The sequence below is a fragment of the Rhinoraja longicauda genome, chromosome 3, assembly GCF_053455715.1.
Source record: "Rhinoraja longicauda isolate Sanriku21f chromosome 3, sRhiLon1.1, whole genome shotgun sequence".
NCBI classification, from domain to species: Eukaryota; Metazoa; Chordata; class Chondrichthyes; order Rajiformes; family Arhynchobatidae; genus Rhinoraja; species Rhinoraja longicauda.
Genome location: NC_135955.1, coordinates 6,581,569 through 6,588,899, shown reverse-complemented (window position 1 = coordinate 6,588,899; position 7,331 = coordinate 6,581,569). Strand labels below are relative to the sequence as shown.

Below are 7,331 nucleotides of genomic sequence, written 5' to 3'. Positions count from 1 at the left end.
TCCAGCGTTGCAGAATCGGTGCTCCCACACTGCAGCTTGGAGCAATGACAGCAAATATACCCCGTCCCGGGTTTGCCGGGTGTGAAGTGTAATAGTGAGGAGGTGTGGGAATTGTGGGAAGATCTGAACTGCTCTCTGTCTTGTTATGAGCACTTCGTACCGTGGAAATAGAACTTTATTTTAGTGAAGTGTCTCATAGGTTGAACATGTCTGACCTTGTACTTTTGATCTTTAATGTTAAGGCTGATAAGGGAAAGAAGAGAATTCTGGATCACAATAGTTAACCATGTTAACAAATATACGTGACCCACTCCACATTTCTTGCTATTAAATATGATATTAAAAGGTCGCATGCTCTGAGTCAGCAGAGCAGTCTCTGGCTTGACAAGTTATTGTGAACAAAGAAGTTAATTGTCACTCACGTCTTGAATATATTATTCCAACAGAGGTCTGGCTTTGTCTCTGCAGACCTTTAGTGACATCACAACAGATTCTTGGTCCCTTTATTTAAAGAGAGGTATAGCTGCCATGGAAGCAGTTGGGTGAATGGTGAAAGGTTGAGTCCTGGGATGGGGTGCTGTATGAGAGATTGAGCAGGTTGGGCCGAAGCTCACTGGAGATTTTGGAATGAGAGGTGATCTTCATGAATTGTCTAAATTGTGAGGGGGACTGACAGGGTTGTGTCAGATTCAGGGGCGGCCATTTGAGGTGGAGCTGAAGACCTTTGCTCAGAATGCAGCCGTGCAGCTGCAGAACCAGCTGTTGTTCTGGTGCTGGTGTCCAGTTCCTGGGCTCAGTGGAGACCACAGACCAGCACCACAGCCCGACACTACCACTGGAGACCCCCCTGTCAGCTCTCCCTGACAACTCCCATCTCTCACTAGAACCCATCTGAGTAACGAGACTTACCACCAGCCATGGATGGTCCACCATTCAAATTCACATCCTTTGCCGGTCCAGTGATTCACCTGGAGAAAGAACAAAGAAAACCCATCACTGAAACAAAATGGATGAAAAAGGTTAAAAAAAAGATAGATCATTGGGGTCATTGTCAGGCAGAGAGTGGGCAGGCAATGGGAGGGTTTGGCAAAAGGACAGAGGGGTGAGTGAACAAAGGGAGGGGTGGAAGAGACAGGTGGATGGGTCAAAGTGACTGTGGGATTGGTTGCTTCTCTCCAGGTGGATGTTTCTCTGCTTCTCAGGATATGAGTGAGAGGGTGCAGAGGAAAGTGGGACCCAGAACAAGTGGTACACATTGGTACCAATGTGGAGAAGGCAGCAATGGAAGTCTGTCAATGTTGCCAGAGGTGGACAGGTGGCAATCTCTGGGCTGCTGGCACGGCCAGGCTTCAGGGAGAACAGAATGTGAAGAGAAGGTGGCGATAGACTGGTAACATCCATGGTGCATGCAGGTACATTCAGATTCAGAGGCAGATGAAACCTGTATGAGATGGACGGGTCACAAGTTAATAGGATTGGGACAATGCCCAAGTCATGACAGTTGAATCAAGATCAGCAGGGTATGGGCATACCAGGCAATAACAGCAAAAATAAATAAGGTGAACAGAGGGTGTGAGTGTTGGATGATGACAGAGAAGGAATTGTTGGATAGGAGCAAATTGAGAGACACAATCTGGTGTCCACAATATACACAGAATGTGATGAGTAAGATTGGTGAGCTGCAGGTACAAAGAGCCATGTGTGATTATGATGTGCTGCTGATCACATGGCTCATTCTCGGCAGAACAGACCTCTTAATATTCAAAGATATGGTGGTCAGAAAAGGTAAGGATGGAAAACAGGAGATGGGAGGCAGAGGAAAATGGTATTATAGACTATCGATTAAACATTCCCTTCTCCAAACAAGACAGCATCAAAGCTTCACCGTCGCCTCTCGCCGATGGACGGATGCCAACTACTATAGACTGAAGAGAGGGGATGTCCTTGAGGCCATGCACAAACTCGCTTGGGCTGGAATTCACTTTGCAAAACTTCCTCTTCTTCCCGACGTCGTTCATGCCCACGTGCACAACCACTTCTGGCTGTTCACCCTTCCTCTTGAGGATGTTCTGAAGTCGGTCTGTGACATATTTAACCCTGGCACCAGGGAGGTAACAGACCATCCTGAAGTCCCGCCTGCCGCTACAGAATCTCCTGCCCACACTTCGGACAATGGAGTCACCCACTACTATGGCTCTGCCTGACGTCGGTCTCCCCAGTCGAGTCTCCTTGCCAGGATTGGAGCCACCGACCTGTTCACCGCTTGGACTGGAAGCGTCTTCTGCTCCGACAACTCCTAAGGGGGCATACCTGTTTTCATTCGGCACAGCCACCGGGGTCGCCTGCTCTCCACGTTTACTCCCTTTTCTCCCAGTCACCCACCTGCTCTCCTCCTGAATCACTGGCTTAACAACTTCACTTGTCCAGGAAACTCTCATTTTCCAGGATGGCCCTAAGGTCATCCAGCTGCTTCCCCAGTTCCCCAACACGTTCACTCAGGAGCTGCACCTGGACACAATTCCTGCAGGTGTAGTCTCCAGAAGCTCCATAGGCATCCTTGACCACCCATAACCTGCAGGAAATACACTGCACCAACCTGCCTGCCATTTCTTCAGTGGACAAAAAATCACAAGTTTCAAAGATCTGGGATACCAAAAAAAATTAGAGATTGCCAAATTTTATTTGGAGAAAAAAATAAATGGACAGAATACTTTTCAACTCTTGTTTCCTTACGCAAGCATAGATAATGTGCTTTGTGTTAGTAAATCGCGATATGGACTGCTCTCCCCAGTCCTCATGTATCACAAGTGTTGATATTGTGGCAGCTGGCACTGTCAATGAAGAATGGGGAATGTTTTATGTACAGACGAGGAGTATTCCCACACCAGGGAAAAGTAAAGGAACTCAGGTGCTCCCTGGATCACCCAGGAGGGAGTGAAGGAAGGAGTGAGCATGAGGAAGGTGAGACTTCAATGGAAACCCACCTGAATGTGGTGAGTTGGGAGAGGCAGTGAGTACAAAAGGAGAGAGGCTTTTCAAGGGAAAGTGGAACAAAGAGCCTTCCAAAGGCCTGTAAATGGGATGAGCGGAGTGTGGAGATCAGGGTATAACGGAGTGATCTGCATCAAGGTAGAGGCACAGCTGGAACATGGCTGAGGGCATTGTATCACCCGTTATCAGGAAATGGGAGCTGCCAGAAGCGGAGTGATGCAGATCTGGGAGAGGGGGTGGGGGTAACTGATGAGGAGGAGGAGGTAACACTAACAAGTCACTTGCACTGGAAGGGATAATCCCAGGTTGTTAAAGGATGCAAGGGTCATGGAGCAGGTGGCTGTAATCTATGTTGCCACCACCTTCTGTGTGAAGAAATTGACCCTCAGGTTCCAATCAAATCTTGCCCCACTCACCTTTAACCTAAGTCTTCTTGTTCATGATTCCCCCGCGTTCGGTAAAATACCCTATCTATTCCCCTCAAGACCTTATACTCCTTTATAAGATCATTGCTCATCTTCCTGCACTCCAAAGAATAACGTTCTCGCCTACACAACCTCTCTCTGTAGCACAGGCTCACAAGTCCTGGCAACATCCTCTTCAGCTTCTCTGTGCTCTTTAAGCTTAATGACATCCTTCCTATTGCAGAGTGACCAAAACTGAACACAATACTCCAAATGCAGCCTCAAAGTCTTGTGCAACTGTAACACAATATTGCAACTTCTTTACTTAACACCCTGATTAATGAAGGTACCAAAAGCCTTTACTACCCATTCCTCAAACCTCCCTGAGAGGATGTTAGTCCTTTTCCAGTTTTGATGCACCCTGTCCCTCTTGTACAGGTCACACCTGCCCAGAAGTTATCCCAGTGATCTCATCAGCTAAAGGCCTGCCTTCTGCACCAGTTCTTCAGCCATGCGTTCATCTATTCTAGTGTTACCATCATTGGCATATGGCACTGAGAGGAATTTTGAGATTACACTCTGGAAGTTCTGCTTTGTAAACTTCTATCAAACTCTCTAAGTTCACCCTGTCGGATCTCACCTCTCGTTCTGCCTAGGTTGTCAGTACCATTGTGTACAACAATCTCAGCTGTTTTCTCTCCCCTTTCACAATGTCCCGGATCCAATCCAAGACATCCCTGTCCTTGACACGAGAGAGGCAACAAACCATCCTGGGATCTCGCTCTGAGCCAAGGGGAAGTCCATCTCTTCCCCACACCACAGCTCACTGAGATGTTTCCTTGCCCTGCTGTGCATCACAGCCAACTGTGGTGCCACACCTTGGCTACTGCTGCAACTTTCCTCTGAGAGACCTACTCTGTCTGCGAGGGGAATGACCACAGGGCACTCACTCCTGCACGACCTGCCTGCACTTACTGCTCCTCCTGGTCATCCACCTCCTTCCTTTCTCTACCTGCAGTGTGACTAATTGCTAAATTCAGTCAACAAAGTTCTCCGTAAATCAAATTCTCCACGGCACTACACAGTGGGAAGCTGCAGCTGGACACAGCCTCCTGCAGGTGTAGTCAGACACACCAGAAATGTTCCCAAACTCCCACAGGAAGAGCAGACCACTGGCCTAACCTCCATAACCTTTCCTCTTGTTCTACCCTTATTAGACCTTTGATGTATATGGTCTCACTTCCACCTGGCATTGCTCTGCCCATCTTATTAGATCAATATCACCATGTAACCAATCACTCTTCAGACAGAAATCCAGATAGACACATTCTGTCCCAAATAAACCTCCTCACCATGGGTGGCACATTGGCGCAGTAGTACAGCTGCTGCCTCCCAATGCCAGAGACCCGGGTTTGATCCTGACTACGGGTGCTGTCTATATGGAGTTTGCACGTTCTTGCTGTGACTGCGTGTGTTTCCTCTGGATGCTCTGGTTTCCTCCCACATCCCAAAGACGTGTGGGTTTGTAGGTTAATTGTCCCTAGTGTGTATGATAGAACTAGTGTACTGGTGATTGCTGTTCAGCACGGACTCAATGGGCCTGTTCCACTCTATATCTCTGAAACTAAAAACATGTACACGTTACTGAAGGAATCACGGATCAGAGGAGCAGGACATGTCACAAGAGAGTCTGATGTCAGAATGCAGCTGTTTTGTGGATCGTTGACTGAGGGCAAACGATCAGGTGGTGACAGAACAAGTTTTAGAGATGCTCGTACAGTATTCTTGAAGCCTTTCAACATCGACACACTCCATTGGTAACAACGAACAGTGGATTGTCTTATTTGGCATACCTGCATAAAGTGTGTGCTCGGTCGTAAAGAGTTATCATGGAAACAGCCCCATTGATCAAACTCGTCCATGCTGACCAAGGTGCCTCACCTAAGTTAGTCCCATTTCCTTAGGTATGGCCCATATCCCACTAAACCTTTCCTGTCCATGTGCCTGCCCAAATGTCTTTTAAATGCTGTTATTGTACGTGCCTCAACGATCTTCTCTGGCAGTTCATTTTCCATACCTACCACCCTTTGTGTGAAGAAATTCTTATTAATTCTTTCCCCTCTCACCTTAGGCCTATGCTCTCAGGTTCTTATCCTGGGTAAAAAACTGTACATTCACCATATCCATTCCCTATGACTGATGAAAGCCAATACACTAAAACTCCTCTTTAATACCCAAACCACCCGTGATGCCACTTTCAGGGAACTACACTTTACACTAGCACTTTCACTGCTTAGTTTTTAGTTTAGTTTAGAGATACAACGAGGAAACAGTCCCATCGGCCCACTGAGTGCACAGATGAGCAATCCCCACACATTAACACTAATCTATACACACTAGGGACAAATTACAATTATACCCCGCCAATTATCCAACAAACCTGTATGTCTTTGGGGTGTGGAAGGAAACCGGAGATCCTAGAGAAAACCCACACAGGTCACGGGGAGAACTTACAAACTCTGTACTGACAAATACCTGTAGTCAGGATCAAACCTGGGTCTCTGGTGCTGTAAGGCAGCAACTCTACTCCCGCACCACCGCCCGATCCCTCTGCTCTACAACACTCCACAGGCCCCTCCCATTCACTGCGAAGGTTCTACCTTGGTTTGACTTTACAAAATTTAACATCTTGCACTTATCTGCATAAAACTCCATTTGCCTCTCCTCGGCCCACTTGCCCAGCAGATCAAGACCCTGCTGTAATTTTTGATAACCCTCTTTGCAATCTACGATACCACCTACTTTATTGTCATCTACAAACTTACTAATCAAGCCTTGTACACTCTCATCCAAATCGGTTGTAACCTGAGACAAGCCTCTTCATTGTCCACTATACCACCAATCTTCTCTCAACCTTATTGTTCCAAACGTGCGTTTCAAGGTAGATAAGGAAAGATACAAGGATTAGAAATTAAGGATCTAAAGTGGGGAAGGATGATATGAATGTCATGAAACAGGACCTGGCAAAAGTTGACTGGGAGCAGGTACATCCATAAACCTACCAGTCATGCCATCCAGATTCTAATTATTAATATGGCAATATGATCTCCAAAGCAGCTTCTGTGATAATGACACTATTTGCATGCTCTCACAATCAAAGCACTCAGACTGGCACACAAATAATTCTATTTACCTTACAGGCGTTTGGTGGCCACCTAAGTGCCAGAACATTATCGGTAGGATCTCCCAAGTTAGATTTGCTATAAAACAAAAGTGTTTTCATTAACGGATCTGTGAACTGGCCACACGAGGAAGTGCTGATAGAGCAAATAGTAATTGGCGGTACAGCCCCCGTTCACCTACTGCATATAAACCACCAAAACACGCACTCACCTGGTAACTCCAGAGATGGGGGTAGAGATGTCAAAGGGAGGGAAAGAGTCAGAGTGGTCTAGGTGGGAGCAGAGTCAAAGTGGCAGCAGGGGTCATGAAATGTTTACATTCCATCTGAGTACACCAATCCAGTCATCTAGGTAGACAGAGCTCGGTTCAGTTTAGTTTATTGTCACATGTATCGAGGTACAGTGAAAAGCAGTGAAAAGTGACCAAAGGCAGCAGATCAAAACACCATCCACATTCCCCTCAGCCCCACACTTTCTGAACTTGGACGTTTCCTCACTTGCTTCCAATCCACTCACCACCCTCCCATTCATCTAGGCTGAATCAATGTAAATGCTGCATTCTCCAAGTTTATAATGTGAAGGTGTTTTTGGGGCTACTTGGATTATGAATCCAAATCAGGTCTTACATTGTTCAATCCATGGTCTATAAAGAATATCAAGCCAATAATGAATACTCTCCACATTCCTAGATGTGTGCACTTCCAATGACACTCGGAATGCTTGACTCATGTCTAGATGACCAAGGCGAATAACG

General features: G+C 46.6%; 1 long non-coding RNA gene across 1 annotated transcript; it reads right to left on the bottom strand.

Annotated features, from left to right (window-relative positions):
- Positions 1–908: 908 nt before the first annotated feature.
- LOC144592316 (uncharacterized) lies at positions 909–6,920 on the bottom strand. Its single transcript, XR_013547110.1, has 3 exons — positions 6,789–6,920; positions 6,589–6,655; positions 909–968 (listed from the first exon to the last, which is right to left on the bottom strand). It is a non-coding gene; the product is annotated as an uncharacterized LOC144592316 (long non-coding RNA).
- Positions 6,921–7,331: the final 411 nt, after the last annotated feature.